The following is a 24,167-nucleotide window of genomic DNA, read 5'->3' on the forward strand; positions in this document are numbered from 1 at the left end:
AGCAGTGTCTGCCATGCACGCTTGCCCACGTCTGCCTGCACACATGCGTGGGAATGGTTGCATGCCACACGTGACTGCCACAGCACTGCACAATGCAGTCACACACATGAACGTAGTTAGGCACAGACAGGTAAGGTAAGATGTAATTGAAACTTTTACAAATAAACAAACAGGTCAATTAAACTGCATGTTGACAGTTAGTGGAAGCCTTACAACTCTGCTTACACCAAGTTTTGCTTTTTTAGTAGGAGGGTGTAAGGGATAGCGGACCCGCTGCCAGTATGCATATGGCAGCGGGCTCCGCTTCCCAGGCTCTCACCGCTGGTGTGACTCCGCCGCGCAGTTGCTTCCTGTGTGGTCCCTTTCGCCGGCCCTCACTCGTTGCATGACGCGCACGCGCGAGGAGGCAGGATCTTTATGCCTCTAGACGGGGAGTCAGCTGACTCCGGCTGCTCTGGTGATTGGCTGGGGCTCTGGGGCGGCGCTGGGCAGCTCTTTGGCTACATATAGGACTTGCTTGTCAGTAGCAAGTTGTCTGCTGTCGTGAATACATCCGTGTTAGCGCTCAGACCTTAGTTCAGTTTCCTAGGTGTTGATACCAAGGACGTCACACCTTAGATTGGGATTGTATTTGTATATTAACCTGTGTTTTGACTCTGGCTATCCCTGACTACTCTTTACTCTAATCGCTCTTGTACCTCTGCCTATCTGATTCAAGTTGCCGACCCTGCCTGTTTACCGACTCTGAATCAGCCTTCCGTTTCTGTACTGCTGCCGCCTTCTCTGTTGCCGAACCTCCGCTTGTCTGACCTTTCTCCCTTCAGTGGAACGTCTCCCACTGTAGGGTTATCTCTGAGGCTTGCTTCTCCGAGACGCCTGCCCCAGCAGACGATTACTGCCAGGGGCTGAGATTCCTCTCTTTGCCGGATTTGAGGATCTCACACACGGGGTTCCCATTCAGAGGTAACCACACCTCTGAGGAATTGCCGTGTGGTGGATATTTCCACGATCTTGTGAATTATTGCTGTCGTTATTGTTATTTACTGTGTTAGGTGTCTGGAGGTTAGTTTCACTTGTATTATTGGTGATTATGCAGATCATCAATAATCAGGTGATATCTGTATTGTTGCTGATACTGCAGATCACCAATAATCAGATTCTCTCTGTTTGCTGACACTAGTGTTGGGCGAATACCTGGATGTTCGGGTTCGCGAACGTTCGCCGAACATGGCCGCGATGTTCGGGTGTTCGCGCCGAACTCCGAACATAATGGAAGTCAATGGGGACCCGAATTTTCGTGCTTTGTAAAGCTTCCTTACATGCTACATACCCCAAATTTGCAGGGTATGTGCACCTTGGGAGTGGGTACAAGAGGAAAAATAAATATTTGAAAAAGAGCTTATAGTTTTTGAGAAAATTGATTGTAAAGTTTCAAAGGAAAAAATATCTTTTAAATGCGGAAAACGTAATTTTTCTTTGCACAGGTAACATGCTTTTTGTCGCCATGCAGTCATAAATGTAATACAGATAAGAGGTTCCAGGAAAAGGGACCGGTAACGCTAACCCAGCAGCAGCACACGTGATGGAACAGGAGGAGGGCGGCGCAGGAGGAGAAGGCCACGCTTTGAGACACAACAACCCAGGCCTTGCATGAGGACAAGAAGCGTGCGGACAGCAATGCATTTTGTCGCCATGCAGTCATAAATGTAATACAGATAAGAGGTTCCGTAAAAAGGGACCGGCAACGCTAACCCAGCAGCAGCACACGTGATGGAACAGGAGGAGGCGCAGGAGGAGAAGGCCACGCTTTCAGGCGCAACCCAGGCCTTGCATGAGGACAAGAAGCGGGCGGATAGCAATGCATTTTGTCGCCATGCAGTCATAAATGTAATACAGATAAGAGGTTCCGTAAAAAGGGACCTGCAACGCTAACCCAGCAGCAGCACACGTGATGGAACAGGAGGAGGCACAGGAGGAGAAGGCCACGCTTTGAGGCGCAACCCAGGCCTTGCATGAGGACAAGAAGCGTGCGGATAGCAATGCATTTTGTCGCCATGCAGTCATAAATGTAATACAGATGAGAGGTTCAATAAACAGGGACCGGAAACGCTAACCCATCACAGACGTTCATTGTTCATGTTACTTGGTTGGGGTCCGGGAGTGTTGCATAGTCGTTTCCAATCCAGGATTGAATCATTTTAATTTGAGTCAGACGGTCTGCATTTTCTGTGGAGAGGCGGATACGCCGATCTGTTACGATGCCTCCGGCAGCACTGAAACAGCGTTCCGACATAACGCTGGCTGCTGGGCAAGCCAGCACCTCTATTGCGTACATTGCCAGTTCGTGCCAGGTGTCTATCTTCGATACCCAATAGTTGAAGGGTGCAGATGGATTGTTCAACACAGCTACGCCATCTGACATGTAGTCCTTGACCATCTTCTCCAGGCGATCGGTGTTGGAGGTGGATCTGCACGCTTGCTGTTCTGTGGGCTGCTGCATGGGTGTCAGAAAATTTTCCCACTCCAAGGACACTGCCGATACCATTCCCTTTTGGGCACTAGCTGCGGCTTGTGTTGTTTGCTGCCCTCCTGGTCGTCCTGGGTTTGCGGAAGTCAGTCTGTCGGCGTACAACTGGCTAGAGGAGGGGGAGGATGTCAATCTCCTCTCTAAAGTCTCCACAAGGGCCTGCTGGTATTCTTCCATTTTGACCTGTCTGACTCTTTCTTCAAGCAGTTTTGGAACATTGTGTGTGTACCGTGGATCCAGAAGGGTATAAACCCAGTAATTGGTGTTGTCCAGAATGCGCACAATGCGTGGGTCGCGTTCAATGCAGTCTAGCATGAATTGAGCCATGTGTGCCAGAGTCCTGCCAGAATCCTCATCATCCTCTTGTGAGCATTGTGATAGTTGTGATGCATCATAGTCGTCACCTTCTTCCTGGTCTGCTTCTGCTGACCATTCGCGCTGAATTGTGGAAGTCCAACGTGCACCGCTCTGGCCCTCGTCAGTGGTGGCATGAAATTCCTGCTCCAACTCCAGCTGTTCCTCCTCCTCTTCTTCGTCATAGCTGCTGGGGCCAGCGTTTCCTGAGGCAGATGGCCTGATGTTGGTATCATCACGCTGATCGTTTTCTCCTTCAGATTCCCCCAGTTGCATCATGACAGCTGTTTCCTTGATTTTCAACATTGACTTCTTCAGTAAACACAGCAGTGGTGTGGTAATGCTGACTGAAGAGTTGTCACTGCTCACAAGCAACGTGGATTGCTCAAAATTTTGGAGGACTTGGCAGAGGTCTAACATGTTGGCCCAATCGGATCCACAGAAGCTTGGCAGCTGTCCGGATGCGCCTCGGTACTGCGCCGTCATGTACTGGACCACTGCACTCTTCTGCTCGCAAAAGCAGGCTAGCATGTGCAGCGTAGAATTCCAGCGCGTAGGGACATCACACAGCAAGCGATGGTGGGGGAGATTGAAGCGCTCCTGCATCTTGGCGAGTGCCCCCGAAGCAGTACTGGAATTTCTACAATGTTTGGCCACTCGTCGCACCTTCAACAGAAGATCGGCCACGCCTGGGTATGTCCTCAGGAACAGCTGAATTACTAGGTTCATCACGTGCGCCAGGCAAGGGATGTGTGTCAGCTTAGCCAACCTTAAAGCGCGAATGAGATTACTCCCATTATCACACACAACCATGCCCGGTTTCAGGTCCAGCGGTGCCAGCCACAAATCCGTCTGTTCCTTTATTCCCCTCCAAATTTCCTCCCCTGTGTGCTGCTTATCCCCAAGGCAGATCAGCTTCAGCAATGCTTGCTGACGCATGCCAACAGCTGTGCTGCACTGCTTCCACGATCCTACTGCTGCTAGGTTAGCGTTTCCGGATGAGGTACAGCTTTGAGATGCGTTGGAGGAGAAGGAGTCAGAGAGGTAGGTGCTGCTGTTGTTGTTATCCAGTGGGAGGGACGGCGGTGCAGCTGTTTGCGGTGTGGGCAACACCCACGCCGTAGCAGGTGAGGAATCGCTGCCAGGCTCCACAAGGTTCACCCAGTGCGCGGTAAGGGAGATGTATCGACCCTGGCCGAACGCACTCGTCCAGGTGTCAGTGGTGAAGTGAACCTTGCAGGCAACGGCATTCTTCAAGCTTCGGGTTATTTTGCTGACCACGTGCTCATGCAACTCAGGCACTGCAGAGCGCGCAAAGTGGTAGCGGCTGGGAACCACGTAACGTGGGAAGGCCACTGACATCATGCCCTTGAAGCTGTTTATCTCCACCACTCGATATGGCAGCATTTCGCAGGCCAGAAGCTTGGCTATGCTGGCTGTTAGTGCCACGGCCCGGGGGTCATTTGCTGGCAATTTCCTCTTGCGCTCAAACATCTCCGAGACAGACAACTGAACCGTAGGGCTGCACACTGAAGGGCTGTTGGTTGTTGTGTTTGATGAAGACTGGGAGACCTCAAGAGCACTATTCCGGAAAGTGACAGCGTGATGTTTGTGAATGTTGTTGTGAACCACGCAATGGCTTGGCTACTGCTGCTGCTGAGGAGGGTCTGGTGGTGAGTCTGGTGACCCCAAGGGAGGCAGTGTTGCTGGTACACTGTCCTGCCGCATTTGCCCACAGAGTGGGATGTTTGGATACCATGTGGCGGGTCATGCTGGTGGTGGAGAGGTTGTTAATATTTTTCCCCCTGCTCAGGCGGGTCTTGCACACCTTGCAAATCACCATGGTACCATCCTCACTGCAGTCTTCAAAGAAAGGCCAGACTTTGGAGCACCTGCCTTGCTGGCGATTTCTGTTTGCGCCTCTTTTGCGTCTCACTTGAACTTCCACGCTTGTGGTGCCTGAAATTTCGCGCCGCCTACCTTGTGGCACAAGGCGAACTCGTGCAGCAGTGGGTTCTTCAACAGACTCATCTGTGCTGCTACGACGGCGATGTTCTCCTTCACATACAAAATCTGGGTCTGTGTCCACATTGTCCAAACCCTCCTCTTCCATCTCCTCAAACTCGTCATATGTGATTGTGGGCCGCCGCCGTGGAGTAGAGCTCCCCAGAACAACCTCTGCGCAGCTCACTCCAACGTCGTCTTCCAGATCTTCTCAGCCGACCTCCTGCAATTGAAACCGCTCCTGCCCAACTTGCTCTGGGATTTGGGTTTCAAAGTCCTCGGACTCGCCTTGCATTTCAGTGCGCGGTGCATTTCCCACAGTAAATGGTTGTGAATCCGGGCACAACATTTCTGGCTGTTCCATTGACCTTTGAAAGGTTTGTTGGGCTGGGAATAGCTCCTGCGAATACCCCATTGTGTCCTGAGGAAATTCTTCGGACTGGTTATTTGGCAGTTGTGTGCGTGGTGTCACTGCCGGTTGTGTCAGCTTTGTGCCCACTGGTTCCTGGTAACTGGCTGAGGACTCGGACCTCGTGCGTGATGTGCTGGTGCTGCTTAACCCACTGCTGGAAGCTTGAGAGGTCATCCAATTAATTATCTGGTCCTGTTCTTTTGGATTTGTGAGGGTTAATTTCCTGGACAACATGGGCGGTATTGAGTGGGTTTTCTTCGGTGCTCCACTGTGGCCTGTACGTGAACCGTCAGGGTAAACACCTCTTCCCTTGCCCCTCCCTCTTTCACAGGATTTCTTCTTCATTTCACTTATCCTTAAAGTACACGCTGACTGGCAGCAGTACAGTGGCAGTACAGAAATGCTATATAGTGGTGGGTGAGCGGTGTACTACTATTCCCAGCAGCGACACAGAGCACAATGCTATACAGTGGTGGGTGAGCGGTGTACTACTATTCCCAGCAGCGACACAGAGCACAATGCTATACAGTGGTGGGTGAGCGGTGTACTACTATTCCCAGCAGCGACCCAGAGCACAATGCTATACAGTGGTGGGTGAGCGGTGTACTACTATTCTCAGCAGCGACACAGAGCACAATGCTATACAGTGGTGGGTGAGCGGTGTACTACTATTCCCAGCAGCGACACAGAGCACAATGCTATACAGTGGTGGGTGAGCGGTGTACTACTATTCCCAGCAGCGACACAGAGCACAATGCTATACAGTGGTGGGTGAGCGGTGTACTACTGTTCCCAGCAGCGACACAGAGCACAATGCTATACAGTAATGGGTGAGCGGTGTACTACTGTTCCCAGCAGCGACACAGAGCACAATGCTATACAGTGGTGGGTGAGCGGTGTACTACTATTCCCAGCAGCGACACAGAGCACAATGCTATACAGAGGTGGGTGAGCGGTGTACTACTGTTCCCAGCAGCGACACAGAGCACAATGCTATACAGTGGTGGGTGAGCGGTGTACTACTATTCCCAGCAGCGACACAGAGCACAATGCTATACAGTGGTGGGTGAGCGGTGTACTACTGTTCCCAGCAGCGACACAGAGCACAATGCTATACAGTGGTGGGTGAGCGGTGTACTACTATTCCCAGCAGCGACACAGAGCACAATGCTATACAGTGGTGGGTGAGCGGTGTACTACTATTCCCAGCAGCGACACAGAGCACAATGCTATACAGTGGTGGGTGAGCGGTGTACTAACTTTCCCAGCAGCGACACAGAGCACAATGCTATACAGTGGTGGGTGAGCGGTGTACTAGTATTCCCAGCAGCGACACAGAGCACAATGCTATACAGTGGTGGGTGAGCGGTGTACTACTGTTCCCAGCAGCGACACAGAGCACAATGCTATACAGTGGTGGGTGAGCGGTGTACTACTATTCCCAGCAGCAACACAGAGCACAATGCTATACAGTGGTGGGTGAGCGGTGTACTACTATTCCCAGCAGCGACACAGAGCACAATGCTATACAGTGGTGGGTGAGCGGTATACCACTATTCCCAGCAGCGACACAGAGCACAATGCTATACAGTGGTGGGTGAGCGGTGTACTACTGTTCCCAGCAGCGACACAGAGCACAATGCTATACAGTGGTGGGTGAGCGGTGTACTACTATTCCCAGCAGCGACACAGAGCACAATGCTATACAGAGGTGGGTGAGCGGTGTACTACTATTCTCAGCAGCGACACAGAGCACAATGCTATACAGTGGTGGGTGAGCGGTGTACTACTGTTCCCAGCAGCGACACAGAGCACAATGCTATACAGTGGCGGGTGAGCGGTGTACTACTGTTCCCAGCAGAGACACAGAGTGGCAGTAAACACAAAGCTATACAGTGGTGGGTGAGCGGTGTACACAGAGTGGCAGTAAACACAATGCTATATAGTGTAAGTGAGCGGTGTACTACTGTTCTCAGCAGCGACACAATGACTGGGGGGACCCTGGCCAGCCTGGCTGGAGAGAGAACTACCCTGCCTGCCTACCCAAAGCTAAACTGACAGACAAATGGCGGAGAAATTACGTGGATCGGGTATTTATTTACCCGAACCACGTGACCCGTTCGGCCAATCACAGCGCTAGCCGAACGTTCGGGGAACGTTCGGCCATGCGCTCTTAGTTCGGCCATATGGCCGAACGGTTTGGCCGAACACCATCAGGTGTTCGGTCGAACTCGAACATCACCCGAACAGGGTGATGTTCTGCAGAACCCGAACAGTGGCGAACACTGTTCGCCCAACACTAGCTGACACCGATCCTGACAGAGGGCTTTTTGGTTCCTTTTATCCCCCTATACATTCCTAGTAGTTTGGGTCACCCTGAGCTGCTTGGTTACTCTGTTGTAACTCTGCTTACTAACATATAATACTGGGACTGAAAAGATGGCTATGGAGTACGGAGAAAGCTTTTCACACCTCACCTCCAGTTATATACCCGGGACATCTCACCTGCCTAGACCAAGGCTGGAGAATGGAGAATTTCCTTCATGCTATTTCAACAGTAAAAGCATCTGACTGTAGTGGTTAAACTTCTCAAACACTTTGAAAACTTCAGCTGAATTTTACACAGTTCAACATGACATATCCAGATTTATAGCCATCAAGGATATTGTTGTTACTTTTGTGATTTAAAAATGAGAATTAAATAAGAGTAACAGATTAAAGGGCTTTCTCAGTATAAGAAAAATAACTAAACTGCTATTTGCTCGTGTTCATAATGCAGTAGGTCTTTAAATCATAAGCAATACAATTTCTCCAATTCAGTTGTAGAAAAAATCTTTACTTAAAGAAAACCTGAACTGAAAATAAAAGTAAAAATAAACATACACAAGTCATACTTACCTCCTGTGTAGTCTACTCCTCAATCTATTTTTCCTTTCCTGCGTCCTGTTTGTCCCCTGTGATCAAGGGAATTCTCCGTCCTCCATTTTGAAAATGGCTATTACCCCATAACAGCTTCCTGGTCAGCACACTGTTAAACTGTAACATCGCCCACTTGAGCCATAGGGAAACATGCACACATCAGTTCTCCTCTCAGCTGTAACTGACAGCAACTGATATATTTCAGTTCTGACAAAATGTTGTCAGAACTGGAAGGGATCACTGTAAGAAGAAAATGGTGAGCTTCTAAGAGGAACTGATGGCAAGGTAACTATGTAATGTTCATTTGAAGTTACCTCATGTGTTTTAAATAATTTTACTCAGTACAGGTTCTCTTTAACAGCATCCTGCTTTCCTATGGAAAATGTTTTTCAGTAGAGTAGTGTGTGCAGCCACAGAGAAGTGAACAATGAGGGAGGGAGTAGGCAGGGTTTTGTCTGCAAACACATTTGGGCAGAGGTTATCTGAGGGCAATGTGGGAGTACTTAGAAGCATGCTAGGCCACTGTGTTTCAGTAGGATGGCTTGCTTCATTCTCACAATGAATCTGTGAAACCATGCAGTTAGCAACTTATAGAATACTTAGCACTTGTTACAGACAGCAATCTCCCATTATGTCTGTCTATTTTAAATCTTAATAAAACTCAGAGCCAGTTGAAAAGCAGAGTGCCACTGTACCTCTCGGATTTACAAGCCCTACTCCATAGAGCCAAATTAATCCATGCCATGCACTGATGAGGATCAAACAATCCGAAACAGTCTGTATGCATGTTGGATTATTATGGCTCTGTACAAATTAACAAGCTGACACATCATTGCATTCCAGCGGTTCTGGAGGTGTGTTTAGCTTCTTTTTTTTTCAAATTGGTTTTATTTGGTTTTAGATATAACAAGTACAAACAATGGCCCAGAAAACCTGGGAAAAGGCAGTTGGTGCTATACATTGTATCAATAGTATTACAGCATTATATTCAGACACCTTATCCATAGTTAATACAAAGAACATAGCAATGTAACTTTAACAGGGTGGTTAGGGCCGCATTAAACCGAGCGGACCAATGAGGGGGAGGGGGGGAGGGGAGGGAAAAAAACTAGCGTCAAGTGGGGTTCCACCCGGGCCGGTGGGTTGGGGTTCACCGTAGTATTTTAAGATAAGTAAAGTGAGATAGGGGAGGTCAGGGCCGAGAGGAGAGCCAAGTTTCCCAAGGATCCCAAATCTTATCAAATAATGGGGTAGTTTCTCTAATAGTGGAGGTTATTTTCTCCATTATATAGATCGACTGGATTTTGTTAATCAGTTCGGGTTTAGAAGGGGGAAGTGTCTTCCAGCTTTTAGCTAAAAGGGTTTTAGTTGCGTTGCATACTTGGCTTAGCCATTTGTTTTGGGGTTTGCTGAGTTGGGGAAGGGGTTTATGGAAAAGAGCTGACCAGGGGTTTGGCCGGATTTCTAGGCCCAATACTTCTGATGCCAGGGAAAAGCTCATATCCCAGACGTTTGCCATGCACGGGCAAGACCACCAACAGTGGAGGTGTGTTTAGCTTCTAAGGGTACAATGGTTAATTTGCATATATTCAGCAGTGGTGCTCTGGGAGACATCTCAAGCTCACTCCAACCTGAATTATCGCAAATTATTTCTGTTTTAGGAAAGCAAACTTTTGTTTTAAATTGAACAACTGTGTATGGGGTAGCTGAACATTCAAAGTGAAGTAGATATCCAAGACCCCCACATGTGCTTAAATAATGTAGAGGGCACTCTCTTTCTGGGATGTGCCATTATGTAGTTGGCTCCACAGCATCTCATTTAATAACACCAGCACTGTAAACAAGTCACATGGCACTGACCATGTGCTGACTGCACACACCTAGTGGTGGGTCTACTATGCAGATGGCACAAGCACAATATGGATTATTCACTTACAATGCTCACATTGCCACATGGACCCAAGGATCCTTAGGGTGAATAGTACATAACGGGTGTCAGTATAACAATGTACAGTACATTTACCTTGCAGTGCTAGGTTTCTCACACCATTCCATACAAAATTAATGACAGCAAACCTGACAATCAATTTTTTCCCAGCACCACAGGAACAGGTAGCCCAACACAAATGCCTTGGTAAAGGGAATTAATAAACTTAGCCACAGGCTTTCAAATAATGCAATAATAAGGAATGTAGACTTGAGTTTTGCCACCGTACAATGGGCAAGTGTATTTTTTTCAAGTTAACCTTCTGTCAGGAATACCAGCACTTCAAGGGAAAGTCTCGGGCGATTGGTGCCTGGTACCGTAGCTTCATATGGCCTGCATGCTATTAAAAGTAGTGTTCTGGCATATGACCTGACTCTAGAAGAAAAACGGTTGCACACAGTGCACAGTGTACTACTATAAAAGCACATAACAAGGTCCAAACTGAAAAGTCACCAGCTCCTATCTTAGTTACAAATCATATAATTCTATAATATATATAGATTACTGGTATCCCTCCCCACTGAGCTCTTACATGGTACTTAAATATAACTGCAATGTATCATCTACCTTTGACTCAATTGCTCCCTTACATATCATGTGCTTCAAACCATTACATTATGTGGAAAAAGTGATGAGCTGTGAATACTTTCCGGGTGCATTGTATGTGTGAAATTTGCCCTCTTCTTCACAGACAAAGTCTCATCTTTATGGTCTGTCATTAAATATACACCACCTAAAACCTACATAGAGACTTCTAATGTATGTAAAAACAACCTCACGCAATGGTCGGACTTCAAGTTAGTTACTGAGCCATAGGGAAACATGCACACATCAGTTCTCCTCTCAGCTCTATGCAAAAAAGCTATTAAGCTCTCCGACTTATGCTGGGAATACACGTTTCGTTTTTGCCTTCGTTTTTGCCTTCGATTCGTTCAGTAAACGAATCGAGTGTTGAAAACGTATGTGAAAATAGTCATAATCTCATTATAGTTTCGATTAATAGACCCCAAAACGAACGACTAGTGATCGAACATGTTTGATATTATCTCTCTTTATCCATCTAATCGAGCCATTGGTAGGCTTGATGGCTGTTCAGATTGATTATATGTTCGTTTATGTTAGTCTGTCCCTGTAAAAAGGGATTTTCGTTTCGTTTCTTTGCAGCCTTCGATTATTGGAAAAACGAAACCATCAGAATCGGAAAAAAAAACGAAACCGTGGGTGGTGATATTAACCGTACGTTCGATTATTTCGGGAACGAAAAGGACAAAGGGCACAATCGAAACGAAGGCTAAAACGAAGGCAAAACCGAAACGTGTATTCCCAGCATAACTTAGTCGTGGAGAGGGCTGTTATCTGACTTTTATTATCTCAACTGTAATTGAACTGTTTACTTTTTCTCTGCTAGAGGAAAGTTCAATACTTCACAGACTGCTCTGAAAGACTCATTTTGAATGCTGAGTGTTGTGTAATCTGCACATATTATAGAGTGATGCAATGTAAACACTATATACCTGAAAATAAAAATATGAGAATATTTTCTTTGCTGCTAATCTTCTAGTAATTATTCATAGTACACAACCAATTCATTATATCATATATTTTTTTTTGCTTCAGTGTCTCTTTCAATCAAAATTGAACAGTCACCTGTTTAGTCTACCATTTATGATTACACAAGTTTTTCCCCTGTAACACATCACAATCTGCAACTATATATGGATCTGAAACAAGCTTATGCACTTTGAGTTCTATGGGAGATAAGCGCTTTACAAATGATTTGTTGCGGTTTCCTAAACATAAATAAATTATATTGTCAAAAGTTTTGGGATGCCCCTCCAAATCACTGAATTCAGAACTCTGAATCACTTCTATGACCATAGGTGTATAAAATCAGGGCGGAGCTTGGATACAGAAGTAGCGGAAGTGGGAACGTGTGTTATGCTACATACACACTTGAGATAAAAGTCTTTGGAAAAGATCATTATCTGCAAAAGATCTCTTCCTGCAAAAGATCCATTCCTGCAAAATGCATTCATAGTCTATGAGATCTGCAGATCATCATACACACCTTGTTTAACAGGCAATCATCTGCAGATCAGATCCACGAGGATGGATTTTCAGATCTGCAGATGATTGCCAGATATGCAGATGAAGTCTGTTAAACAAGGTGTGTATGATGATCTGCAGATATAATAGACTATGAATGCATTTTGCAGGAACGGATCATTTGCAGGAACAGATCTTTTGCAGATAATGATCTTTTGAATGTGTACGGGCATCTTTGTGTGCAGCATCTTGCAAAGATTTTATCTGATGGGGAGTGCAGCTCCATAGAATAGACTGTGTAGAGTATGGCTCTCATACTACATGGAATGGGGTAAAATTGGTCTGTGATCTTGCCTTTTCCAAAGACTTTTATCTCAAGTGTGTATGCAGCATAAGCTGTGTCAGTGGTGCTCATCAGAGCTAGGATATCCGAGATACTCGGATATCCTAGCTCTTTTTTCACTATTCGAGCTCGAATACCGAGCTCGAATAGTATTAGCTATCCGGGCTGTGCTATCCGAGCGCACTCGGATAGCAAGCAGCTATCCAGAGATATCCTAGCTATCCGAGCTCGGATAGCGTCACGACAGACGTCACCTCGAGTCCCCACAAGCGAATCAGAGGGCTCCCAGCCCTCTGACTGCAGCCAATCACAGAGGGGGAGCCTGGCCAAGCCCCCCTCTATAAATAGCGGACGCCATCTTGCCTCACTCGTCCTGCTTGCGACTTGCTGACTGAATGTACTGAGAGAACTGCTCCAGTGCTTTTTGTCTGTGTGCAAGTGCATTGCTATTGTTCTAAACCTAGCGTTTTTACACTCCAACACTTGATATTGAACTGTATGGCTTTGTATTGTAGATAGATTGTATTTTAGGCAGTTTAGTTTGTGTGATTACTAGGGACTAGGGAGGGAGACAGTCTGTCACTGGTGCTGCTGCAGCCAGCAGCTAGGCCCTAGGCAAGGCAGCCTGCCCTGCTCTGTGCTCTAGTCTCTACCTTACCTGTGCTCTCACCTGTCCTACTCTACTCCTGTACTACTACTTCTGTGTTAAATAGATTATTGTACTATTTTGTAGTTAGCAAGGCCCAGCTTTACTGCTATACCTGTCCTGCTGTATCTGCTCTCTGTAATCTAGTCACACCTGTTCTATTATTTAGCTAGATTCTTCTATTGTTTAGTTAGTAGTACTGTAGTGTACTGTACTCTAGTCTGTGTATAGGGACCGTCACCGCGCTACCTAGGGTCTTTGTGTGCGCAGTGCACATCTGCGCTGTCCGCACCCTCTCATTAGTGCTACACCCGTCCTATTGTTTATGTATTACTTCTATTGTGTATTCGCTGAATTGTACTGTAGTCTGTGTATAGGGACACCGTCAGTCAGCGTCAGCTAGGGTCTTTGTGTGCGCAGTGCACGTCTGTGCTGTCCGCACCCTCTCGTTAGTGCTACACCCATCCTATTTTTTTCTATTACTTCTATTGTGTATTTGCTGACTTGCTGACTTGTACTGTACTGTAGTCTGTGTATAGGGACACCGTCAGTCAGCGTCAGCTAGGGTCTTTGTGTGTGCAGTGCGCACTCTCTCGTTAGCGCTACACCGATCTCTGCTGTAGAGTACACCTGTCCGTCACCTCACACACCCACCATCACCAGTCCCACCCCATTAAAGTACCCCACTTGTCCCACCCACCTTTACATACATAAGTTTTTTTTTTCATTTGTATAATATTAAAAATATACGATGTCTGGCACTGGCAGCCGCAGGTTGGGCAGGGGCAGCAAGGGCATCGCCAAGAGAGGAGGTCGTGGGCGTGGCAGCCGCGCCACCACCACCATGCGCAGTTCTGCGTCTGCACCAGTGGCTATTCCGCCATTAGCCACTGGCCGTGGACGCCTTGGCCGCCCAACAGCTGGGAGTCACGCTGCAGAGACACAGCAGCAGCAGCAGCAGCGTGTGGCGCAGATGTTCCTCCCACCACCAGGTCGTAGCCGTCCTATTGAGGAGAAGGACGCAGACGCTGTGGTGGAACTGATGGTGGATAAGCAGGCCACCATTAGCTCTGGAACCGAGTCCTCCACCCCCGCCACCACTCCTGTTCGCAAGAGCAGCAGCAGCCGCCCAGCACTGTCTGGGGGGGAGGAGGAGGAGTGCAGTTCTCCTGCCCCAGCGGGCAACACCAGCACCCTGTCACTCAGCAGCACCTTCTTGTTATCCCCAAGCACAGCGGGGCTATGGAGTGCTGTTGCGGCAGAATTGGAGGAGGAAGGAATGCTGATGGGCACTTTGGGGGATGATGCTTTGGACAGTCAGACAGTGGTGACTGTCCATCCGCCCATGCATGCAGAAGGGGAGTTTGGGGGATCCCAGCAGGACATGTTTGCGGAGGGGGAGGATGATGATGACAGGGTGAAGGACAGAGACTGGGTGGCAGGTCCTGGGAGTGGGGATGTCATCAGCTCTGAGGAGGAGGATGCGTCTGTGGGCCTTGCTAGAAGGATCAGCATCGCAGGCATGGGCAGGATCACAAGTGGGCGTGGTATGCAGGCCACACAGCGTGCTGATCCGGAGACGAGTTCTGCTAGTGCCACCACCAGCCGCACCAAGAACCCCCCGCCCCCAACCACCACAGGGAGACCAGCGGCAGCAGCACCTTCCAGCCGAAGGGGCAACTTCACCTCCCCAATATGAAATTTTTTCACCCTGCCATATGTGGAGTGCAAGTATGCCACCTGCAACCAGTGCCGCCAGCAGCTCAGCAGAGGGAAGGAGCCCTCTGCGTTTGGCACCACCTCTCTGGTCAACCATCTTGCAGGGAAACACTTTCATGAGCATGAGGAGTTCATGAAGTTGAAGGAAGCTGGCAGTGGCACTGCGAAGCCGTCGGCAGCAGCCACCCGCCCTCCTCCACCTCCTCCAGCAGCACCAGCATTAGTGCGTCAGCAACGCACTGCTCCTCCTCCCTCTGCAACTCCTGCCGCCGACACTGAGGCCTGTTCTGGCAGCCAGTCCTCAGTGGCCTCCTCTGCTCCCTCCACTGATTCCCGTGCCAGCAAAAGGCGTCGCCAGACCCTGCTCAGCGACACCTTCCAGGGGGTGGTCAGGGTTCTGCCTCCCAGCAGCCGTCGCGTGCCTCAGCTGAACGGCTTGCTGGCACGGGCCATGTGCTCCCAACTCCTGCCTTATTCCCTTGTGCAGGAGGGGAGTGACATGCGTGCGCTCCTGATGTGTGCAGCCCCCGATTGGCCAATCCCCAGCCGACATTATTTTGCACGCACGGCCATCCCTGCACTTCACCGCTATGTGATGGCCAATGTCGGGAGAGGGCTGGATCACACGGTGGGTCAACGGGTCCACGTCACCATGGACTCGTGGAGCAGCCGGTTTGGGACAGGCCGCTATCTGTCCTTCACCGCGCATTGGGTCAGCTTGGTGGAAGGGGGTGAGGAGGGGGGAGCAGCATCGGGCACTGTCAGAGCAGCAGCACCAACAACGCAGTGGGTGGTGCCACCATGGAGGGTCAGCGGAACAGCAGCAGGTTCCTCTGATCCGCTTCCATCCTCCGGCACACCAGCCCAAACCCCCCGCCTCAGCAGCAGCGTGAAGCCCCGCCACTGCCAAGCGCTGCTGGAATTGGTCAGCCTGGGGAAGACCAAACTGACGGCGAACCACGTCCTGGCCAAACTCCGAGAGCAGGAGAGGAATTGGCTGACCCCCAGAGGCCTCAGAGTCTGAGAGGTGGTGTCCGACAATGGGGCAAACCTTGTTGCTGCCATCAACAAGGGAGACCTGACCCACATCCCCTGCCTGGCGCACGTCCTAAACCTGGTAGTCCAAAAGTTCCTGCGGACCTACCAGGGGATGGACCGACTCCTTGAGGCGGCAAGGAAGGTTGTGCGTCATTTTCCGGCATTCGCCTGCAGCCATGGCGAGCCTGGAAGAGGTGCAGAAGGAGCTGCACCTGCCACAGCACCGGCTCATGCTCAATGTTCCAACTCGCTGGAACTCCACCCTGGCGATGTTGGAGCGTCGGGTTGAACAGAGGCAGGCTGTCAGCCAGTACGTTGCACGAGCAACAGTTGCCTCCCTCACTGCAACTGGGCGTGCCGCCACCAACCTCCCGTCCATAATCTCCACGGAGGACTGGGGGCACATTCAGCAGGTGTGCTCAGTCCTGGCACCCTTCCTGCAGGCCACCAACATGGTGAGCAGGGACCATGCAATGGTGTGCGAGTGGGTCCCCTTGGTGTGTGTGCTGCACAGGGCCCTGTATGCACTGCTGGAAGAGGGAGCAGCAGCCTTGGACCAGCAGGAGCTGCAGGCAGCTTCACAGGCCACCTCTGAGGAGGAGGGCTTGGAGTTGGTGGAGGTCCCTGACCTTGCTGCTGATGAGGGGGAGCAGCAGAGCGCAGCTGGACTGGTGCGGGGGTGGGGAGAGGATGAGGTGGAGGGGGCAGAGGAAGAGGAGGACAGCACTGTCGGCTCTGGGGCTGCCGATGATGTGCCAGCAGACGTGGCCAGACTCTTCCCAATGGCAGCGCACATGCTGAGGTGCCTGCGCAAGGACCCAAGGGTCATCCAGATGAAAAAGAGGGAGGACATCTGGATCTGCATGATGCTGGACCCACGTCTGAAGGGAAAGCTCAGCCAGTTCCTGCCTGCAGGAGGAGACTGTGCGCAACAAATGAGGGATTTGTAGCTGTCCCTTGTTGAGCGCTTGCAGGAAGCCTTCCCTGAGCCATCCACCCCCACTGTCCAGCCAGCACAGAGGCAGCAGCAGGTGCCTGCATCCACCAGCATCAAGCGCACACGCACCACAGACCTGCTGTCAATGACCAACGAGCTCTACATGAGTGTAGAGCTGCCAGGGACTGGAGAGGAGGTGCCTGCAGCAGCATCCTTTTCCTCCAGTCACAGACAGCGCTTGACTCACATGGTGGCTGACTACATGGGGTCCTTCAGCGGACTTGACAGCGTGGCCCCTGTTGATCCCATGGAGTATTGGGTCAAGCACCTGCCGATCTGGAGCGAGCTTGCGCAGTACGCCCTGGAAGTGCTCTCCTGCCCCCCTTCCAGCGTACTGTCAGAGCGTTGCTTCAGTGCAGCCGGTGGAGTCGTCACTGAGAAGCGATCTCGTCTGTCTCAGTCTGGACAGACTGACGTTTCTCAAAATGAACCAGGCTTGGGTGGAAGGCGAATTCCTGGCCCCTGTTGTCGGCGAGAGGGGGACATGAAGTGGCGCACACACACATTTCACCTGCTGCTGCTGCTGTATTTCTTCCTGCTGTCTGTGTGTCTCCACTGCTAGGGAACACATTACAAGGTGCTGCTGCCCATGCGCCACCAGCTATTACGCTCAACAATAGCTGCATTATTTTGGAAAAAAAAAAATTGTAATTAATTTAGAGGTGTCCGGGTTGAAAACTGTGCTGTCCCAATTGTGTATTGGACACAATGTGGGCTTCACGACCGCTGTCTGGAACCTCATGCTGTTCATTTACGAACCCTGAAACCACCGCTAGGACCCAGGGCCTACTATGTCTCGCTGCCTGCCCTCCTGCCTGCTGCCAAATGCCAGTCTGCCACACTTATCCTCCTCACGCTGCCTGCTGTTATATTTCCTCCTGCTGTCTGTGTCTCCTCTCCACTGCCAGGGAACACATTACAAGGTGCTGCTGCCCATGCGCCACCAGCTTTTACGCTCAACAATAGCTGCATTATTTTGAAGAAAAAAATAAATTGTAATTAATTTAGAGGTGTCCGGGTTGAAAACTGTACTGTCCCAATTGTGTATTGGACACAATGTGGGCTTCACGACCGCTGTCTGGAACCTCATGCTGTTCATTTACGGCCCTAGAACCACCGCTAGGACCCAGGGCTTACTATGTCTCGCTGCCTGCCCTCCTGCCTGCTGCCAAATGCCAGCCTGCCACACACTTATCCTCCTCACGCTGCCTGCTGTTATATTTCCTCCTGCTGTCTGTGTCTCCTCTCCACTGCCAGGGAACACATTACAAGGTGCTGCTGCCCATGCGCCACCAGCTATTACGCTCACCAATAGCTGCATTATTTTGAAGAAAAAAAAATTGTAATTAATTTACAGGTGTCCGGGTTGAAAACTGTGCTGTCCCAATTGTGTATTGGACACAATGTGGGCTTCACGACCGCTGTCTGGAACCTCATGCTGTTCATTTACGGCCCTAGAACCACCGCTAGGACCCAGGGCTTACTATGTCTCGCTGCCTGCCCTCCTGCCTGCTGCCAAATGCCAGTCTGCCACACTTATCCTCCTCACGCTGCCTGCTGTTATATTTCCTCCTGCTGTCTGTGTCTCCTCTCCACTGCCAGGGAACACATTACAAGGTGCTGCTGCCCATGCGCCACCAGCTTTTACGCTCAACAATAGCTGCATTATTTTGAAGAAAAAAAAAATTGTAATTAATTTAGAGCTGTCCGGGTTGAAAACTGTGCTGTCCCAATTGTGTATTGGACACAATGTGGGCTTCACGACCGCTGGCTGGAACCTCATGCTGTTCATTTATGGCCCTGGAACCACCGCTAGGACCCAGGGCCTACTATGTCTCGCTGCCTGCCCTCCTGCCTGCTGCCAAATGCCAGTCTGCCACACACTTATCCTCCTCACGCTGCCTGCTGTTATATTTCCTCCTGCTGTCTGTGACTCCTCTCCACTGTCAGGGAACACATTACAAGGTGCTGCTGCCCATGCGCCACCAGCTATTACGCTCAACAATAGCTGCATTATTTTGAAAAAAAAAATTGTAATTAATTTACAGGTGTCCGGGTTGAAAACTGTGCTGTCCCAATTGTGTATTGGACACAATGTGGGCTTCACGACCGCTGTCTGGAACCTCATGCTGTTCATTTACGGCCCTGGAACCACCGCTAGGACCCAGGGCCTACTATGTCTCGCTGCCTGCCCTCCTGCCTGCTGCCAAATGCCAGTCTGCCACACACTTATCCTCCTCACGCTGCCTGCTGTTATATTTCCTCCTGCTGTCTGTGTCTCCTCTCCACTGCCAGGGAACACATTACAAGGTGCTGCTGCCTATGCGCCACCAGCTATTATGCTCAACAATAGCTGCATTATTTTGAAAAAAAAAATTGTAATTAATTTACAGGTGTCCGGGTTGAAAACTGTGCTGTCCCAATTGTGTATTGGACACAATGTGGGCTTCACGACCGCTGTCTGGAACCTCATGCTGTTCATTTACGGCCCTAGAACCACCGCTAGGACCCAGGGCTTACTATGTCTCGCTGCCTGCCCTCCTGCCTGCTGCCAAATGCCAGTCTGCCACACACTTATCCTCCTCACGCTGCCTGCTGTTATATTTCCTCCTGCTGTCTGTGTCTCCTCTCCACTGCCAGGGAACACATTACAAGGTGCTGCTGCCCATGCGCCACCAACTATTACGCTCAACAATAGCTGCCTCCTGGGGGAGAGGAGGAGCAGGAGCAGGAGGAGGAGGAGGAGGAGGAGAAGAAGAAGATATAGAAGAAGATCTAGAAGAAGAAGAAGAAGGTATAGAAGAAGAAGAAGATATAGAAGAAGAAGATATAGAAGAAGAAGAAGATATAGAAGAAAAAGATGAAGACGACGTAAATGAAGACTTCCAACAACCATTTTGGACACACCTTCTCATGCCAACACTTTTCATGAAGTTAATTTACTATTCTTGATAACTTTTTTATAACTACTACATCACCACATAATCACTTGATGTTCTTCTTCATAAAAAAGGTGGTTTCATGCATCATTGACCTCCAATACAAGTTTTAAAAGCTATTTAAGGCCAGCTCGAATATTTTACTCGAATACAGAATCGGATAGTGACGTCGGATATCCGAGGTCGAATCGGATATTCGATTAACTCGAATATCAAACTTCAAGTGAATTCGGATAGTTTACTATCCGAATTCGACCAAACTCGAATAGGATAATGAGGTATCCGAGCAACACTAAGCTGAGTGAAGGGAGACAGTGGATGGGGCTGTATATGCAGCAGCTGAAGTCCAGGACATGGAGTTCATAGAGGCAGCTACACACTAATAGGCCTGACTGAAGTTTTTTTTTTTTTTGGGGGGGGGGGGGAGTTGTTTTTCAAAGAATGGGCTTGGCTCCTTAGTTCCAGTGCAAGGAGCACTGAATGCTTTAGGATACCAAGACATTTTGGGCAATCCTATTCTCCTCACTTTGTAGGAACAGACTGGTGATGCCCCCTTCCTTTTCCAACATGGCTGTTGTCAAGGACCTGTTGATCTCAGCAACAGTGATTGGTGCGGCCACCCCCAACGAGTGGGGTCTAAGTGAGCATGGATCTTCACCAGCGCACCCCACAAGGGATAATGGGCCGTCACCCCTAGCATGCGACAGACTACTTTGTTACCTGGTGCCCACCAGAACATGACTCTTAGGGCTGCCCCACCAGTAGTGAGAAGAACAGGAGGGGTGGACCATGCAATAAGGGAATCCTGGTGGACTAAAGAAAAAGACCAGACTGATGTGACATACTGACTGAAGGCTGGACCGACTGGACTGGCAGATGACAGGACTGACTGGTAACAGGACTGATTGGATCGGACTGAACTGATAGGACTGAACTATTAGGGCTGGACTGACAGTGAACTGACAGGACTGGACTGACAAAACAGGACTGGTTGGACTAAACTGAGCAGACTGACAGGAGTGAACTGACAGGACTGGACTGACAGAAATAAATTGACAGGCGTGGACTGGCCTAGCAGGAGAGGATGACCAGAGTCATAGATGGTGTGGAACACGCTGTAGCTGCTAAAGATGAAACAGCACTGAGCAGCGATTGGCCAAGGTTTAAATACCTTTGTGCCAGTGCTGTAGTCCGGCCCGCCCATGCCACCGTGAGGGGAGGATGTCCACGCCGTCCTGGGAGATTTCCGGGAACAGCATTCTGAGAGGCCGGCGCTGGACACCAGGACCAGCGAGCATAACAGCTGTAAACCAGGACTCAAAGCAAGGTCATAAAGACATGAATGAGTGAGTTTGATGAGGAGGAACTTGACTGGCTTTCACACAGCCCAGACCTGATCCCGATAGAACACATTTTGCATGAATAAGACCAGAGACTCAGAGGTTTCAAGCTTTCTTGTCCAACATCAGTGCATGACCTCTCAAATGCTCGTCTTACAGAATGGTCAAAAATTCCCATAAGCCCACTCCTAAACTTTGTGGAAAGCCTTCCCAGAAGAGCTGAAACTGTTAGCTGCAAAGGGTGGGCCAACTCCATATTAAAGCCTATGGGTTAAAGTGAGAGGTCATTAAAGTTCATGTATTTCTAAAGGCAGGCTTCCTAATACTTTTGGCAATGCAGTGTATATGGAGAAATAGGACGGTTTGCTTAGAAAGGAAATAAGATATTGGCACCAGACTTCAAGTTGCCCGCCAAGAGTTCAATTTGCACCAACAGCAAAAGGGAATCAACATAAGATTTTATTCTTTTACTATCAAACACCAACTATTTTATATAAAATACTCCCATCTGTTCCTAGACTACACTAGAGATGTAATCTACCGGAGGGAGGACACTTTCACACCTTTATTGAGAACACATGCATCTGGTCCCTTTTTGGAAGCACATCAGCAAATTTATAAAGTATACACCTCTGAAACTGAAACAGATCTTCAACACGGAACATAGCCTAAGTCATGGGGCAAATTGTTAAGATAATCTTTATTGAACAGTCTCAAATTAAATGGCATATACACAGTATACTATAGCGACTGTGGGAAGGGGGATATGAGTGCACGGCTCCTCCTCCCCCTTCCACAGGGAAGAGCAGTGAAGCAATTCTATATTTACCTGCTCCAGCCCTGCATTAGGTCTCCTCTGTTCTTCCTCAAAGCCGCACACTCTATGCTGCATTCCTTTGTCTCCCAATGCATGTCACGTGATGGGCATCCTCTGGTTCCCTTCCATGGTCCCGCTGGCGGCTCTGGGAAGTCGTGCATGTGCAGCCCGTGCACACAGACGTCATGTCATGCTGGTCGCCATAAGCACCCTGCGCATGTGTAGTTCTTTAAAGACTGAACCACTCATGCGCAGGACGCTTGGGCCGCGGGATTACCAGAGCCTCCAGAGGAACCACAGAAGGGACCAAGAGGATGCCGGAAGACCTTGCAGGCTATGGGGATCTGGAGCTCCAGCTAAGTCCAAGTTTTCAATTTATGCCTCTGCTCAGGGTACCTTTAAAATGATTTGTATTAGTTTCCACCTATGACTTCCCAAAACTAACTTGTAAGCCTAAATTGCATATCTTTGCAAGCATGGAATCTGTACTCTCTAGATTACGCATGCCTAGAAAATCCCAGTCTTGCTAGTGGAGTCATGGGCAGCACAGGGTGGGAATCCGTGTTACTCTTTTTCAACCCAGGATTTTCTTTCAGCTCTGGGACATGACGGACAGGTGAGCGGTTAGGGAGGGACCCCTGTGGGAGGGATGCCTGCACCGGGCGGTCCTGCTAGCGACGCAATCTTGCGATGGCGTCCAACTGAAGCCTCCCACCTGAATGCTAATGGCTGCTAGATGTGGTATGGCAGGTAAAGGGTGTATGATAGTGCATCCTGATTGGCTGACAAGCACCTGCTGACCACTTTAAATGTAGCTGGATGCATGTACTGCTGTGTTCTATTGCTTGTGTGTGTTGTACTCTTTTTCAACCCAGGGATTGGCAGGAAAATGACACATCTGATAGTGTGTGTTCTAGAGAACGCAGTGAAGGTGGTTGTTTCATTATGAAAAAAAAAAGTGTAAGTGAGCTGGAATGTGTGCCATTAATCCTTACAATGTATATAGAGCTAAACTGAAGGAATGTCATTTTATAAACAAAGTAACTGCAGCGTGGGTACGGTTATTAAACTGCAAAAAAAAAATCATCCGATATACAAAAATGCTGTTTCCTGAAATAATTACAGAGAATTTAGAAGGCCAAAAAACAGACAAACATTGGTTAATGAAGTAAAAATGGCAGCTGCTGATTCAGGAATATAACCAGCAGGGGTGGGGGCAAGCACAACCAAAGGGTGCAGCTTCATAAAGAGTCCCCATTTTCCCTGCTGCCTGGAGGTCTGTGATGCCTGCCTCTACTATAAACAAAATACATGCTTCTGTAAGTAATGTATACATAATAATGGAAATATCTGTTTGTAAGAGATCCTCTTGCTAGCTGGCAAGAAATTACCTGGGGATGGATTCTTGGCTATATATTAACCACATACTATATACTTTTATTACTTACAGTATGCATACTCTAACAGTTCTGGTGTTCTAGCTAGGAGAATTCGATGTTGATATAGTGCCATGCAGTGGCCTCTTGTGATTCCTGCAACTATAAACAGTAGTAGAATTCAGAAAATCATGGTAGTGGAGCTTGTATAAATATAAAATATTATGATTATAAAGACAGAAGGGAAAATTCTTGTGCCAAATGCCAATTCACCCAGCAAAAGGAAAGCCTTTTTCACTCCACACACTTTGCAGTGTACCCATACTCTTTTATAGCTGGCCACCTAAGCAGCAAGTGCTTTAAAAGGTAACAGATACAGCGTTCCAGGAATGGGGGGATTTTTCAGCTATTCCTGCTGAGATGGCGTATTTCCATGAAAGTAGAACAAGGTGTAATCTGGCAGGTAACACTATTTAGACTGGACTGGGACCCACCTTTGTATGATTTGGAACAAGTGCTGCATTTTTTTTCTCTGAAACCTATTAAAATGTAACAGTGCTCATATATCTTCGCCTTGGTGCACATGTTGCTTATGAAGGGGCAGCCAAAGCATTGCTAGTAACTGGCTATTAACAGTCCATAAGATTTATAACCCTTGTCAAAGTATTCAAATCACTCTTCAAAGTAAAAACAATATTACACA

The 24,167-nt window shown here is 48.8% G+C and overlaps 1 long non-coding RNA gene across 1 annotated transcript in view; it reads left to right on the top strand.

Annotated features, from left to right (window-relative positions):
* LOC137546523 (uncharacterized) overlaps positions 1 to 24,167 on the top strand; it is a 43,024-nt gene that overhangs the window by 12,466 nt on the left and 6,391 nt on the right. The window lies entirely within an intron of this gene.

The sequence above is a fragment of the Hyperolius riggenbachi genome, chromosome 2, assembly GCF_040937935.1.
Source record: "Hyperolius riggenbachi isolate aHypRig1 chromosome 2, aHypRig1.pri, whole genome shotgun sequence".
NCBI lineage: Eukaryota > Metazoa > Chordata > Amphibia > Anura > Hyperoliidae > Hyperolius > Hyperolius riggenbachi.